This window comes from Ambystoma mexicanum, chromosome 6q, assembly GCF_040938575.1.
Source record: "Ambystoma mexicanum isolate Mex_15411 chromosome 6q, UKY_AmexF1_1, whole genome shotgun sequence".
Classification (NCBI taxonomy): Eukaryota; Metazoa; Chordata; class Amphibia; order Caudata; family Ambystomatidae; genus Ambystoma; species Ambystoma mexicanum.
In genome coordinates this window covers 697,775,674-697,793,122 of record NC_090937.1, presented here as the reverse complement: position 1 = coordinate 697,793,122, position 17,449 = coordinate 697,775,674, and positions in this window count along the sequence as shown.

Sequence of the window (17,449 nt, the reverse complement as noted above, 5' to 3'; positions counted from 1 at the left end):
GCCCCTGACTGGTGGGGGGTGAGGGTGCAGGGAGACATGAGTGGGGGCCTGGTGGAGGGTGCCCCTGGATGCAGGGGGGTGGGGGTGCAGGGAGACATGAGTGGGGGCCTGGTGGAGGGTGCCCCTGACTGGTGGGGGGGTGGTGGTGCAGGGAGACATGAGTGGGGGCCTGGGGGAGGGTGGCCCACAGTGCTGGGGGGTGGGGGTGCTGGGAGACATGAGTTGGACATGAGTGGGGGCCTGGTGGTGGGTGCACCACAGTGCTGGGGGGTGGGGGTGCAGGGAGACATGAGTGGGGGCCTGGTGGAGGGTGCCCCTGGATGTAGGGGGGTGGGGGTGCAGGGGGACATGAGTGGGGGCCTGGTGGAGGGTGCCCCTGGATGCAGGGGGTGGGGGTGCAGGGAGACATGAGTGAGGGCCTGGTGGAGGCTGCCCCTGGATGCAGGGGGGTGGGGGGACAGGGGGACATGAGTGGTGGCCTGGTGGAGGGTGCCCCTGACTGGTGGGGGGTGGGGGTGCTGGGAGACATGAGTGGGGGCCTGGTGGAGGGTGCCCGTGGATGCAGGGGGGTGGGGGTGCAGGGGGACATGAGTGGGGGCCTGGTGGAGGGTGCCCTACAGTGCTGGGGGGTGGGGGTGCTGGGAGACATGAGTTGGACATGAGTGGGGGCCTGGTGGAGGGTGGCCCTGACTGGTGGGGGGTGGGGGTGCAGGGAGACATGAGTGGGGGCCTGGTGGAGGGTGCACCACAGTGCTGGGGGGTGGGGGTGCAGGGAGACATGAGTGGGGGCCTGGTGGAGGGAGCCCCTGGATGCAGGGGGGTGTGGGTGCAGGGAGACATGAGTGGGGGCCTGGTGGAGGGTGCTCCTGGATGCAGGGGGGTGGGGGTGCAGGGGGACATGAGTGGGGGCCTGGTGGAGAGTGCCCCTGGATGCAGGGGGGTGGGGGTGCAGGGAGACATGAGTGGGGGCCTGGTGGAGGGTGCCCCTGGATGCAGGGGGGTGGGGGTGCAGGGGGACATGAGTGGGGGCCTGGTGGAGGGTGCCCCTGACTGGTGGGGGTGGGGGTGCTGGGAGACATGAGTGGGGGCCTGGTGGAGGGTGCCCCTGGATGCAGGGGGGTGGGGGTGCAGGGGGGACATGAGTGGGGGCCTGGTGGAGGGTGCCCTACAGTGCTGGGGGGTGGGGGTGCTGGGAGACATGAGTTGGACATGAGTGGGGGCCTGGTGGAGAGTGGCCCTGACTGGTGGGGGTGCAGGGAGACATGAGTGGGGGCCTAGTGGAGGGTGCCCCTGGATGCAGGGGGGTGGGGGTGCTGGGAGACATGAGTGGGGGCCTGGTGGAGGGTGCCCCTGGATGCAGGGGGGTGGGGTGCAGGGGGACATGAGTGGGGGCCTGGTGGAGGGTGCCCCTGGATACTGTGGGGTGGGGGTGCTGGGAGACATGAGTGGGGGCCTGGGGGAGGGTGGCCCACAGTGCTGGGGGGTGGGGGTGCAGGGGGACATGCGTTGGTGGGCAGTAGTGCAAGGTGACGTGGGTTGGCTGGGGGGCATGGGCATGGTGGATGGGCTGCCTGCGGGACATGTGCAGGGTAGTCCCCTGTGGTGTGGGCCGCCTGCAGGGGCCGTGGAGGGTGTCGAGTGAACAGCTGGGAGGACCCACATGGCCGGTTCACGCGTAGGACTGCCCGGCACCCCCGGAATCCACGTCGGCTGCTGGATTCGCGTGTGGAATTTCACTTGCACCTTGGAATACACATACCCTGCTGAAATCGCGTGTGGAACTTCCTGCGCACCTTGGAATACACGTACCCTGCTGAAATCGCATGTGGAACTTCACGCGCACCCCGAAATACACGTACCCAGGGCAATCACGTGTGGAACTTCCCGCGAACCCCGTAATACACGTACCCTGCTGATATCGCATGTCAGACTACACGCGCAACCCTGATATACACGTACACAGGCGAATCGCACTGCTCGGGGGTGGGGGGTGGCAGGAAGGAGTGGGGGCCTGGTGGAGGGTGCCCCTGGATGCTGGGGGTGCTGGGAGACATGAGTGTGGGCCTGGTGGAGGGTGCCCCACAGTGCTGGGGGGTGGGGGTGCAGGGGGACATGAGTTGGACATGTGTGGGGGCCTGCTGGCAGGTGCCCCACAGTGCTGGGGGGTGAGGGTGCTGGGAGACACGCGTTGTTGATCAGTAGTGCAAGGTGACATGTGGCTTGGCTGGGGGGCATGGCCATGGTGGATGGGCTGCCTGCCGGACATGGGCAGGGGTGCAGGGTGGTACCCTGTGGTGTGGGCTGGCTGCAGGGGCCATGGAGGGTGTAGAGGGAACACCTGGGAGGACCCACACGGCCAATTCACGTGTAGTGCTCCCCTCGCACCCCTGAAATACACGTGCCCTCATGGAATCGCGTGTGATACTCCCCGCGCACCCCTGAAATACACATTCCCTGATGGACTCGCGTGTGATACTTCCCGTGCACCCCTGAAATACACGTACCCTGCTAATTTTGCATGTGATACTTCCCGCACACCCCTGGAATTCACATGCCCTGATGGAATCGCGTGTGTTACTTCACGTGCACCCCTGATGTACATGTACCCAGGACAATCGCATGTGATACTTCCCGCGAACCACTGAAATACACGTTCCCCGCTTGGTGTTTGCTGTTTGGCAGCCCTGTGAACTGGTCCAGGGTTAGCGCAGCCCTTTGCGATGAATTGGGAATTTTGAAGGCTTTTCCTTGCGCGAGGGCGTTCTTGGGGGCGTAACTGGCGCTGCTGCAGGATCGCTGCAGCACTCTGCGCCACGGCTGGTTTTGGAGGCTGGAATCCATGAATACGCTGTGCGAATAAATGGATTTTATCGCACGCGGCTGGCGCAGTGTATCGCACGGGGACACTGGGCGCCAGCCGCGTGCGCCACTTTTGTGCGAAATTCTATGAATTACTGTATATATGTTGTGCTTTTGGTGCCATGGAAACCATAGTCCTTTCTTGTTGTCCATGATTTCGATTGGATACGGGCGACATGTTTTGGGCTCTAAAGTAGCGTATTTCTGGTCTCTAAGCAGGATAGTACCCTGTTAATTTTAGAAATACAGATTAATTATTTACAGATTAGGTCTGAAAAACATAAAAGAGAGCTCAAGTAAGTACTGAAAAGAACCCTCTGCATTTTCATATTAAACGCTGGCACCGTGCTATTGTCAGTCAAAACATGTTTTCAATGTAAGCAGGCACGGACACAAAGGGACAGAGGCGCCATGTTAAGACTTCTGTTACCACATTGTCCCTGGAAAGTGCTTAATAATAATCATAACAGGATCATGGAGCAAAGGCACTCCAATGTCACAGGTCCGGTTGAGTCATAATGGACAATTCCCCGATTGAAAAAGGCGAAGGTATCGCCAAAACCCTGTGTCTCAAAAAAGGGCACACCAAATATACTCTAATTTTCAAAACTTGACCATTTTTGTGCTGGCGCTGCCTACTAAATGAAGAAGGGCTCCCAGAGCCCCGATTACTCTTTTAACTTAAACGGAGCAGGGGGTAATCTCCGTCACTTCACTTGCCAGTCGACACCCACCTAGAGCGCAGGACACCAACAGGTTGATATATCAAGACCCCGCCTTTTGCGAATATTTACTCAAAACACATTTGTTTGGGGTATAAATATGTCAGCATAAAACATTTATTGTGTTTAAACTAAGAGGCATAAAACAATAGTAATAATTTAGTTGGTTAGTAGACTTTAAAACCAAACAATTTACATCAATCAAAGAAGGATAAATGTTGAGAAAGCACAATAAATAAAAGAAGATTCTTAGAGTGTTAGTAACAGAACAACACAATAACAAGAATCGATAGAATTATAAATGAAGGAATAAAGAGAATATTATTGTTTTTAAAATTGGTTAAAAATGATGTTTTGGAGATTGGCGGTGATTGATGGCGTTTGCCCGAATTGATTATTGTGGTGTATTGGATTAAATGTAATAAACAAAATAATAAAACTGGTAAGTATTGACAGTCAGAAACGACTTGTCACCATGGAGGGCACACCCTTGCTACATCTGTGTAAAACACCACCGAGATACACACAAGATTAGGAAGTATCATTCTGAATGGGTAAAAGGCTTGGCTGACAAAATGTACATGCCGTGGCCTAGTTATCAAGAACTGTATTGCAACACATGACAACATATTTACACGCTGGGAAGCAATGGAAAAAGCTTTAAGTAGTTTCGAAAATGACATTTGATATGAGATGGACTTGTAAGAGAAAAACAGAGAGAAAAAGTGTGAAATTTTTTTCCTTTTCTATTAGCCTTTTTTTCTTAGTCTATATTTTAAAAGTTTGTAATGAACTATAAAAAATAAAATTAAAATAATATATATATTTACACGCTGCATACACAGGAAAGAAGCTACAGAAAAGGTTAGACATTTTAGAATTATGCAAGATGTATGTTTCCATGTGTTAATATCCCCGCAAAAATAATGCGATACAAAAATATTGCCATATTTGTGCAGCGATATTGAGCCATCGACCCTGCGGGGCACACCCCCCGCACCCACAAATGACCCCCCCCAAAATATCACCTATGGCGAGACAAACAACCATATATACGGCGATATTTTTGGTGGGGATAATATTTAGCGATACCAGATGTATCAGAGCGAGAATGAAGACCCACACAAAAAGTAGTGGATGCTTAATCAGCATAAAGAGGAGGACACATTTTTATCTGGGTGGGCCAAGTTTGTGATCGGGGGCCAAACCTTTCTCAGATTCGTGGTCCGGCAAAAAATGTCTTCCTGGATCTAAAAAATCAATTTGCCCTTAATTTGCCCTTAACTTCTTTAGTCTGTTAGACTGCTTTATAAGGTGCAGACGGGTGCAGGCGCCTGGATTCAAACCCAGGTTGTTAGGACCAGGGTTGACATATTTACCCAAAAGACTACTTGAATGTCTGATAAAGGATTGCTTCTAGAGATTGCACTCCCTGACAGATTTAAGCCAAATTAATTCTTGGGCAAGGCTGGCAGATGGTCCCGGGTAGGTGGGGCATGGGTGTGGAGTTTATGGTGGGAGTCGTTAATCGCTGTTTTGTGTGCAGCAAATGTTACATGTTTTTTAAGTTGTCTTTTTCTACTATTGGACTTGTATGGTTAGGGGTATGACTCTAGCTGAAAACAGCCTGTTCACATCATCAGGTTTTGCTGACATGAGGTGATTTGCCCAGGTTCACTCAATTTGTTCAAATGGGACACCTGCTCTCCCCTTCCACCTGCTCATCCCTTCCAAAATCACAGGCTCTCCAGATCCCCTTCCACAGTCTTCTGCTATCTTCTTCCATTTGCTCCTTTGTTTCCTTCCATAAGCTCCCTCATTACTTTGACCTTCCATTGGTTACTCACTTCATCTTCCATATGCCCCCATCTCCATATGGAAAACGTTTGCCAAAAATGAAACATGAAAGCTGTTTACTGCCCTTAACAAGAGTCTGAGAGATTAATCCCAATTATCCACGCCCTAAGAAATATGTTTCGTACCTTTTTTTCAACATACTGCTATAATTGAGATATAAAACAAATAGCACAGAGCAAACGAGAAGCAGAAAAAATAGTGTGGCAATATCACCACCTGTCACCTTCCATCAGCTCCACCTGACTGCCATTCCTATTTACAATCACTCCCACCTACCATACCCTTCCCCCACCATGTCTTCTTGGCCTGGCTGGGCAGAATCGAGGATGATGCCACCGCCTCCTGTGCAGGGCCTGAGAAACTAGACACCAGTCCGTATTCCATCTAACATAGTGCACTCAATAATACCTCCCTCAATACTGTGGCTACTCCCAGGAGGCCACGTAGGAGGTGCTTGTGGTCCAGCCATTTTGTTGTGAAAGACAGCCCCCTCCTCCTCGATAAATATTAAAGCAAGGAATAGGATATTTAGTTTCTTCCAAATTACATTTTGAAGCACAACATTGTATTTCTGTGTCAATTTTGCAGCTAATTTTAATTTAGTTGAACATGTGTGGGAGTGCTAGCATGCAGGTGAGAGTGGGATCCTGAGGTAGACAGTGGAGGTTGAAGGGTGTCCGGCCTCCTTGCATCACTCCCAGTTGGATGTGGCAGGGAGGAGGGGCCGCCGCTCCCCTGCCACTCCCTACAGATCATTATATGGTACATACTGTTTCCATACTAGTTATAATATGCAATTGTCCATGATGACTTCTTATTTGACACGTTTACTTTGCTATTTTGAATGTCACAATTTTGATCAATAAATGTGGCCTCATATTTTCTAAAGAAAGATGTGTGTATGTCTCCTTGGCTGGCCCTGACCCCTGCACTGCCCATCTATTAAACCATTCTGCAAACTGGATCACTTCTAGGGGCTCCTAATTTTGGCAAGAAACACACACTGAGATTAAATGATTTTCCCAGGAATACACACTTTGCTTAAATGGTAAAGCCAGAATGTCATCATAGCCTGAAATGTAGGTACTTGACCACACATCTTCGCAGCTAAAGTTGGTACAAATATGTATTGAAGTTTGGTTTTAAATACCTAAAATATTACAATTCTGGGTCTTTGCACACAAGTCACTTTTTGTACAGATTTTGAAATGGTACTTATACCCTGCACACCATAGCCGTTACTCTGTATATAAAAGAAACTTTAAGTGAAAGGGATAATTTATAGGAAAACATGTTTTATTGTTATGAATTGCATACTTTTATACCAATGATTGTAAGCCATGAAAATAAAAATGTTGTTTAATTTGTAATTTCCTGTATTCGATTTTTCTCTTTACTTTTCTTTTTCCATTTATTTAATTACTTTTTCTTCCTTTGCTGACTATTATTTTGTAAAGGTTTGTAATAAGCCATAAACAATAACAAATAAAAGCTCACTTTTATACAGATTACTTTAAAAATGCACAAGTCACATGATAAACCAATCCGACAATGTGTTCATCATTGTAGAATCGGGTTGATGAAAAAGAGTACTGGGGCAATTTTGTTTTGAATCCTAAATTGCATAGATGGAACTGCTACCATTTGCACTTCTTTGCAAAAGGGCCCCTACAGGAAATTTGAATTGTTTCCACAAAGTACTGGAAAAGTAAATAGCAAAACATAGGCAAAATCGCTGTTTCACTTCACTTGTGCACTGTGTGTCTGGAAAAGTATAAATCTCTCCCACAATGAACGATTTGGAATCTGCTTGCTTTTACCAATAAAGTTACAATCATAAGTGGTAATTTTCCAAGTCCTGTGGAGTTGAAAAAGTGGAGGTAATATGTTTTTTGATTGTTGCTTTATTTTCCCCATTCCGATTGGAAGCCTATAAGCTCCAGGATGCTAATTAATTAAAACTTACAAAAAATCCCATACAGACACAAAGTGAAATGAAATGCATAACAAAGTCATTGTTTCACAGAGCTTGTTCTGTATCCCCATCATTTCTAATCACCCATATTAAAAGCATATATAATTAAAGAAGTACCTTTTCCTGAATGATATGGAGCATTTGTTGATTTCCCTGATGTAGCAAATTGTTTATGTTATACCAAATTCCTCATGTGTCTGCACCACGTTGCCAGAAACATATTAAGAAATGCTCTTTTCTTGTGTTATGTTCCAGGTTTCATGATCAATCTTCTGAGAGACAAATGTTTATTGGGGAAAGTGGGAACTATCCTCCAGTCCCACGCCTCCTCCCCCTCTGTAGCTGGTGGGATCCCACAGTAAATAACTTCAATTTCTGGCACTGCCTAAACACCTAGCAGTTATATTGTATGCCGTCAAGCGCCGGAGGCGGCCGTGTTAGGCGGTGCAGCCTGACGCTGGGAAGTGCGTAGGGAGTGTAGGGTTCCTTTCTCTAAGTAGTGACACGTAGAGAATCAGGAAGTGTGGCGGAGGTTTGTGGAGCTTGTGGAGCTGTCGGCGTGTCAACGTGGGGCGCCGGTCCAAGGATGGGGTCCGCCTGGAAGTACGCGGTGTGCGGCCTCACCTGAGGTCCGTCTGGGCCGCATCAACTCCTGGCTCCCTCTGGCTTTCTCCACGCTACCAGCGGCTCCGGTCATCTGCAGGCTATCGGCTAACTGCTGCACTCCAAGGGAGTCCTTGATAGCTGGCACCTCGTTCGGGGTTGAAGTCACATCGGCCCGGCACCTATTAGGCGGGTAATTGTGCCTCTCTCCTTTCATTTCCTGTTACACTTTCGTATTGCCATTAATGTTTCGGCCATCTAGCCATGCCTAATACAAGGTCATATCCTAAGTTATGTATGGACAGGAATATAGTCCACTCTCTAGAAGCAGACTTAGTATCCACTTCTTCTCCTTTCCATGACCAGTTGACTACGGGGAGAACCGAGAACCCCTCACTGACCCCTGTATTATGTCTACCCTGTACACCACAGGAATAACAGGGGAAAAGCAGTCGCTTTTCAGAGGTTTTAGCGATGAGCGCCAAAAGGAGGCAGATGCTTCAGAAGGAACAGCATCTTCTTTCTGAACTCCTTTGTAACAATGTAAAGCTCAACACTGACAACAAGAATGGAGCAGACGGGTTATGCTCCACCGTCACCATCTCGACGCATAACCAGTACCCTATAGTAGAGTTTCTGCAAAAACATAGTGAGAGAAAAGGGATTTCCGCTGAGAAGCCTGATGAGGGATTTTCTACCCCGAAAAACAATCTAGGCTGGGCGCCCTTTAAGGATCAGTTAATGCAAGACCTGAGGTCTTGCTCAAGCTTCGAGGAGTTCCGATGCTGGGTGTTATCAGTGGGTCCCGAGGTCTTCAAGTTGCCCCCGCCTTTACTACAAGACTCAGTCATACCTAAAGTGAAAAGAAATGATAAATCCTCTCAAACCCCACATGGCCAGTATGAGATTCATAAACAACGCCATCTAACAACCCTCTCCCAGCAGTACAAGATAAAATAGTGGCGCCTGTTGTTTGGCCCGAGGTTGAGGCTCCACAAGGGGGGTCCTCATCTTCTGCCAAATGTCTTAATCCATCTGTCACTTATCAGAAGGACTTACGACTAAACAAATCAACAATGCCTAAAATTAAAGACCCTAATCTCAGATGTTTCGTCCTGGACAAAAGAAAATGTATCATTACCAATGTGGAGAAACCAGATCACTTTGAATCCAAGGAGACTCTAAAAAACAAAATTCTTGCTTGGTTAAATTTAAAAGTAGCCCCCAATTGTATTAGATCACAGGATTTTAGAGTGCTCCAAAGAACTCAAATTGTGAACTGGTGCACTTTAGAAAACACCGATTGCATTGTGGTGGGATGTGGCTCTAGCAGTCTCCCCCAGTTCCTGCATCGATTAACCAACCTGAATCTAACATCAATGCATTCAAAGTTGAACATTGCCCTGAACCAATAGGGCTTTCTTGTTTCTGATCTCCTTTTCTCTTCTGTTCCCAGTTCAAGAATTCTTATGCATCTCCTTCCTCTTCCGATGCCCATTCTATGCCCTTGAACAGTTTTCTACATGCAAATGTCTCTGCCACTAAGCTCAGCATTGCCCCGAACTAATTTACGTCTCCCCTCGGAAGAAGGCTGTATAATGTATTGCATTACTGTACTCCCTTCTTTTTAGATGTCTCAATGTTTTTTTATTTTTTTTGTTGTGTGTGATGGTGTGCTCGGTTTTGAGCTATTGACTGCTGTGCAATTGTTTGTATGTTCGGCGCCCTTAAGCCTTCGGGTCAGTGGAGCGCGATATAAATACATTTCATTCATTCATATACTTTTCCAACAAGACCCACAATACACATGATGTATTCAGTTTGCATACAGACATTGGGCCTCATTACGAGTATGAATGGGGAAACACCGGGCCATTCCGACCTTGGAGTGCCCGGTATTTCCCCATTCAAGGAACCTGGGCCCGGTACATCCCCATTCCCATTTAGCTCCCATACGGCTCAATGGGAATGGGGAGGATGCTAACAACGGGCCCGTTAATGACGGGCCCGTTGTTAGCATCCTGGTCTGCTCGCGGGACCCGCTAAGGACGTCTGGTTCTACCAGACGTCCTTAGCGGGTCCCGTGAGCAGACCTCGTAATGAGGCGGTAGAGGTTTAACAGGGCCGGCAGCTCTACCAGCGCCGTTAACCCTCCACCGCCAGGGTTGTAATGAGGCCCACTGTTAATTGTTACTCCAATACTATAATGTTATTAAGGCAGTACTCATCTGCCCATTTCCTGAGAGGTTCTGGTCAGGCAGCCTAGGCTTCCACACAGACAAGTATGCATACTATTTAGGTCAGAACCCCACTGGTAAGTATGCATAAGAAGTTGATCTGAAGTTGGTCCATACTTGCCATCCTAGCCTTGATATGTTTAGGTAGTTTCTTGTTGGACCAACTCAGTGAGGTGCAGTTTTAGTCCTTACGCGTTGCAATCAAGACTCCCACACCAGGGCATATATACTTTCATTTAGGGGGATAAACTGAAACCAACACACATTGGCAAAGACAACAGTTAGGCCTTTTTAATACACATTGTAAAGGCATTTGCCAGACACTGCCACAAGGGTACCACTTGGCAATAAGGTGGCAACATCTAGAAAATGGTGCGAGTACCTAGGCATATGATGGCACTGTCTGGAAAAGGCCTGTGTAATACACACATGTCAAAACGGTTGACTTTGCGATTGCTTGTTTTAGGATTCCAGTGCAAGGAACAGATATGAGGACGCCATGTTGCTTTTAAATCTACTGTCTGAAAACACACCATGTTAATATATTTTTTATTACAACAGGAGCTCATTTACAGAGGCAATTAAGTAATTGAAGACTTGAAAAAATATTTCAATACCCTTTTTTTTACGTTTAACAGATGTGCACCGTTTATACGTTGTCAGAAACATATTAAGACGTGCTCTTTTCTTGTGTTATTTTCAAGGTTTCAAAATCAATCTTCTGAGAGCCAAATGTTTATTGCGGGAAGTGGGAACAATCCTCCAGTCCCACACCCCCTCCCCCTCTGTAACTGGTGGGATCCCTCAGTAAATAATAACTTCAATTTCTGGCACTTCCTAAACACCTAGCCGTTATATTACACTTTTCAAACAAGACCCACAATACACATGATGTATTCAGTTTGCATACAGACATTGTTTGATGTTATAAAGGCAGTACTCATCTGGCCATTTCCTGAGAGGTTCTGGCCAGGCAGCACAGGCTTCCACACAGACAAATATGCATACTATTTAGGTCAGAACCCCACTGGTAAGTATGCATAAGAAGTTGATCTGAAGTTGGTCCATACTTGCCATCCTAGCCTTGATATGATCAGGTAGTTCCTTGTTGGACCAACTCAGTGAGGTGCAGTTTCAAACAAGGCTCCCATATGAGGGCATATATACTTTCACTTAGGGAGATAAACTGAAACCAACACACATTGGCAAAGCCAACAGTTAGGGCTTTTGAATACATATGGCAAAGGCATTTGCCAGGCACTGCTATAAGGGTACCACTTGGCAATAAGGTGGTAACATTAAGAAAATGGTGCGAGTACCTAGGCATATGATGTCATTGCCTGAAAAATGCATTTGTAATACTTATACACATGTCAAAACGGTTGACTTTGCGAATGCTTGTTTTAGGATTCCAGTGCAAGGAACAGATGTGAGGATGCCATGTTGCTTTTAAATCTATTGGCTGAAAGCACACCATGTTAAGAGATTTTTTATTACAACAGGAGCTGATTTACACATGCAATTAAGTCATTGAAGACTCAAAAGAATGCTTAGATATAACACAAGCAGGCCCAATACAGCACTAAGTTTGATGTTACTTTGTGACAGAGCTAGCTGAAAGAGTACTCAAGAGGGTATGTTTCAGCAGGGAGGGGGCAGGTGGTTGGTGGGAATAACATAGAGATTAACATGGCAATGGATGGGTAAACAATGAAACATGTCCATTGAATGTGTATCGCTGCTAACATCCTTTCTCCATCCTAACTGTGATCCAATGCAATTGTAATGGCTTACACCTAATACCCTACTTCAACGCCTTACATCAAATCACTTTGATTTTACTACACTCTCCCCTCCAGAATTACATTGTTCTTACTACCAACCTTATTGTTTCACTTCTACTCAGGTAGTTCATGCAGCAGAATATATACTTTGAATCGAATTGGTAAAGGCCCTCAGTCTGATGGATGTAAGTCTCTGAATCAATCTTAACCATTGCCATTGCTTCGGTCAGGCTTCCATACTGTTATTTACGAATCAGCCTTGGCCTCCCTGCCACTAACGTGAGCAGCCCTGCCCAAACTGCTGGACCACAAGGCCTAAAATCACTTGCGGTATCTTGTGTTCTAGTGAAAGTAACTTATCAGGGTCCTCAGTCGTTTATGCACCTGGTGTAGAAATCTGTGTCCAAGCATCATCACCTGCCATTTATTGTTTTCTACAGTTAACCATCTCATTAGGCTAGATTGGAACAACAATTATATTCCCACATATAAAAACCTGCATTCAATTACAGAACTCTACTTGATAGGTTTGAAACGATAGCTACCTTATAAATGGAAGGTTTGAAATGTAAGTAAGATTAAAAGTGCAGTTATAAAAAGCAACGCAGGATCTTGCTAGATAGTTGTAGGCTGCCTGCTTAAACAAGTGTGCTACCTCACTCAGAGGTGTGCTCCATATCCCTGGTCATTTCTACTTTCATGGCTGTGGGGCATAAATCCTTGTCCAGAGCAAGCAAACATATCCTGACAGCTGCCTTTAGTGCAGCTCCTCAGAATGCTAATCGCAAAATCCCCTCAGCCTGTTTTTACCCCCTTAGTCTCCCCCCCGTTGCCCCCGGTGGTTAACGTTTAGTTTTCGTTTTTTTATTGCTTATTGTTAAAATACATTCAACCTTTTGATGGAAAAAAGGAAGAAAACCTCACACCACTGACAAGGCCTCCTTTCTAGGAGGGCTCGTCTGACCCACCCCACCGGGACACCAGGGGTTTTCCCGGTAGGCCTCGGGCCATAGGGCCTCTTTTCCTGGGGGAAGGATACATGGGGACTCCAAATTAAACTATGACTCACAATTCAGGAATATGCATTCATACAGGCAGCCTGGGTGTGGCAGTTCGCTGCATGATTTGTTTGCATACCAGGTCTGCCCCTGCCCACCCCCCACCCCCCTGCCCATGGAATTTGGAGCTTGCGCTCTCGTCGCACAAGGGTGCGTGCGCATTGAAACTGCACGTGCCCTAGTATGCTCTGTGCTGTCGAGTCACATGCGCAGGTGTTGCTGGGCCAGTGATTGAACGTGCCACTGCTGTGCCCGTGTTCATAGTGTGCTCTGACAGAATCAAGAAAGACAGCCAACCAATCACATAAAGCTCTACCAATGAACCTCAATCTTGGCTAGCTGCAACCTCCGTTGTTCCATTACAGTGGCTCACACACAGATCTGCAAATGGACCTTCCATCCTGGCCTGCAACACCTCCCCTTGTTCCATTACAGTCAGCAGCTCCTTCACACGCAGCTCTATCAGTGTAACTCAACGCTGACTAGAAGCATACTTGCCAACCCTACCGATTTAGGCGGTAGGATATCCCTTTTTAAGCAGTCCTACCGCCTACCGCTTTATTGTTAACAAATACTGATTTAAACCCCCCCCTTTTTTTTTTTAATTATTTTTTGCCCACGCCAGCTCGAGGGAGTCTTTCAAGGGCTCCCCCAAGCTGGCGTAGCGGGAGAAGGCTCGGCATGCAGGCTTTTGATGTTAAAAGGCACCCACGGCGGTGGGCTAAATGCGCCCCTCCGCCGTGGGTGCCTTTGACAAAAGGCGCCATTAGCCCCCCACCACTCCAGCTCGGGGGAGTCTTTCAAGGACTTCCCCGAGCTGGCGTAGCAGGAGAAGGCGCGGCATGCAGGCTTTTGATGTCAAAAGGCACCCACGGCGGTGGGCTAAATGCGCTCCTCCGCCATGGGTGCCTTTGACAAAAGGCGCCATTAGCCCCCCACCACGCCAGCTCGGGGGAGTCTTTCAAGGACTTCCTTGAGCTGGCGTAGTGGGAGAAGGCGCGGCATGCAGGCTTTTGATGTCAAAAGGCACCCATGGCGGTGGGCTAAATGCGCCCCTCTGCCGTGGGTGCCTTTGACAAAAGGCGCCATTAGCCCCATCACGCCAGCTCGGGGGAGTCTTTCAAGGGCTCCCCCAAGCTGGCGTAGCGGGAGAAGGCACGGCATGCATGCTTTTGATGTAAAAGGCACCCACGGCGGTGGGCTAAATGCGTCCCTTCGCCGCGGGTGCCTTTGACAAAAGGCGCCATTAGCCCCTCCGCCACACTAGCTCGGGGGAGTCTTTCAAGGGCTTCCCCGAGCTGGCGTAGCGGGAGAAGATGCAGCATGGAGGCTTTTTATGTAAAAGGCGCCCATGGCGGTGGAGTAAGTGCGCCCCTCTGCTGCAGGTGCCTTTGACAAAAGGCGCCATTAGCCCCCCACCACGCCAGCTCGGGGGAGTCTTTCAGGGCTCCCCCGAGCTGGCGTGGTGGCAGAAGGCGTGGCAGGTGCCTCATTGTCATTGAATGCACCCGCGGCGGCGGGCTCATTCAATGACAATGGGCTGCTGACGCGCCCTATTCCAATCATTACCTCCTCGCCTGACTATTTTTGAAACTTTAAGATTCCTACAGATTTTAGGTCACAAAATGTTGGCATGTATTTCTAGAAGCAACCCTCATTCTTCCATCACACTCTCTCCCACAAATCTCTGCCAAAGGACCTCAATCCTGGCCAGCTGCTGTCTGATCTTTCATGCTTATGGTAGTTGGTGAGATCTGCATGCCCCCTGAGTTGGCCCTGATAACCAGGTCTAAGGTTATGGTGTTTCTGGATAGGGAAGAGTTGTGTGTGTGGGGTGTTCCAGCACTGCTCTCTGCCAACCCATTGTCTCCTCCTCCAGAGAATTCTTTGACTTTGCTTTAAACAAGCCTCATCATCAAACCTTGCACTCAAAGTGCCTGCCAGTGTTTTGTCGAAGCAGCCTTCTGAGAGTTAATGACTTAATTGGAATTGTAAACCAGCTACTGGTGTAATAAAAATGTCTTCACCAGGTCTGCTTTCAGCCACTCGATTTATAAGCACTATTAAAAATAAACATTGGTAAAGCCAACAGTTTGTGCTTATATATACGGATTGGGCACTGTGTAATGACCTGCTGCTGCCATCACTCGCTTCCTTATAAGCTTACGAGCGTCTCTCCCATGTTCTGAGGTGGCTTGTGAGGAGTGGGTGACGGTTGGTGAGAGGCTGGGTGCAGGGCTGCTCTCCAATTCTTCCGCGCAGGCCCGTTGTAATAAAGAACCTGACCTAAAGGAAATTTACCGCATCCAGCTGCTTCCTTTCATTTGGCGACAAGGACCAGCTGTGAGCGGGCCTGTGGCGGACAGCGTCTGTCTTCCTGCCGGCGCCATGGACCAGACAGACGCTGCAGCAGGGAATGGAGCAACACAGCGAACGGCTCTGGCTCGTGCATGCCTCACGCCAGGACACAGGTGAGGGGGGCGAAGAAGAGGAGGGCAGGCAGTATCAGCCTAATTAAGGGAACAGAGGAAGTTCCCCATAAAGCGCAGAGGAAAGCACCGCCCAACATAACACGACGTCTGGGTTACCGGGGCAACGCGCGTGGAATTTAATAACAGGCACAGGAAATAGAGCCTGTAAACCTGCTACACCCATTAGGAAAGAAGGGAAGCTACCAGGAGACGCAAAGGGGCAAAGGGGCCTATAAAGACGCTCTCTTCCAATTGCAATGCTGACCAAGAAATAATCTATTGGTAACAGACTTTGAGGAAGCAGATCTGGACAAAACAGGGTCAATAAGTTGAAAAAGAGTTTCTTGGCCATTAACAGTACCAGGCAGACCTACGCCTTACAGCATGTCGGCCACCAGCATGTCTCCACCCCCACAATTCCTACCAGATCCAGGCACCCCTAACATCAGGTGGGACAGGTGGAGTAAATTGTTCGACACTTACCTGATTGCCATAGGGGGGGACAAGTTTGGGCCAAGCAGGAATGAGGCTATACTCTTGTACAACTTAGGCGCAGCAGTGTGTATGATGGACTACTGGAACTAGAAGAAGAGGGACAGAGGGACAATGGGACATGGACCAGTATAGCATTGCACAGAAGAAACTACACTGTCATTTTGAACCAAGAATGAACATTACTTTCGAGAGACACAAGTTTTTCCAGAGAACCCAGGAAACTCATGAACCAGTTGAGAGTTTTGTTTCCTCCTTGAGGACACTAAGCCACACGTGTGACTTTGGATCCCTAACAAACTCACAGTCATTTCCAAGAAAGGTTGTTATCCAAAGATTTGCTTCTGGAACAGGCAGTAGAAGTTGCCAGGGGCATGGAGCAAAGTATATGCAGGACTTAAAGCTGACAAGCAGATTAATGAAGTGGCTGCTCTCAAGGGCATCAGGAGGCCTACCGCAGGGACGGGGGGTTAAGTGTTTCAAGTGCGTAAGTAATCATCACATCTCTACTAATATGTCCTGTCCAGCGAGAAACGTCAATTGTTTAAAGTGCAAGAGGAAAGGACATTTTCTGTTCAAGCAAAACACATAGTAGAAGTGAGCGACTTGTCCAGTGCTGGGAGAGGTCCCGTAGATGTGTTGCTGGTGAATGGAAGGGTTGTAACTATGAAGGTGGACAGCTGCTCACCATGGACAATAATGTTTAAGCAAACCTTCGAGAAATGTGTCAATGGGAAGGTCGAAGAGTTGAAGGAGCACAGTATTGAACCATACGCATATGGTAATGTCAAGATTGATGTGTTGGGGAAGTACTGTGCAACTATTAAGTATAAGGGAGGAGCTGTGACACAGATGTTTTCGTAACCAGAGAAGGGTCATCACTCTTAGGTTGGAGCGAGCAGTGCATGTTTGGCATCCGTATCCAAGCCAGCGCCAAATTCCCTATCACAATTGCAGAAGTTGGAGACAGGTGAGAGAAAGAATTTCCTGATGTATTTTCAGAGGATCTCGGAAGGCTGGACGGGTTTGGACACGAGATCAAACTAAAAAAGGAAGCAGTCCCTAGGGTGCATAGAGTGAGACTGGTTCCCCAAAATCTCAGGGAAAAGGTGAAGGTAGAAATAGAGTCTTTACTACAGAAGGGCATCATTGAAAGAGTCCAAGGTTTGGAGTGGTTGTCTCCTGTGGTGATTGCATCGAAGGCCAGCAGGGAAATCAGACTCTGTGTGGGTTTGCGGGACCTGAATAGGAGCATCTTGGTTGATCGCCACCCTCTTCCAATTATCGGCAAAAAACTGGTGATGCTGAACAAAGCTAGTGTATTTTCTGTGATTGACTTGTCTCAGGCTTATCATCAGGTGCCACTTTCAGAAGGCTGTCAACACTTAACC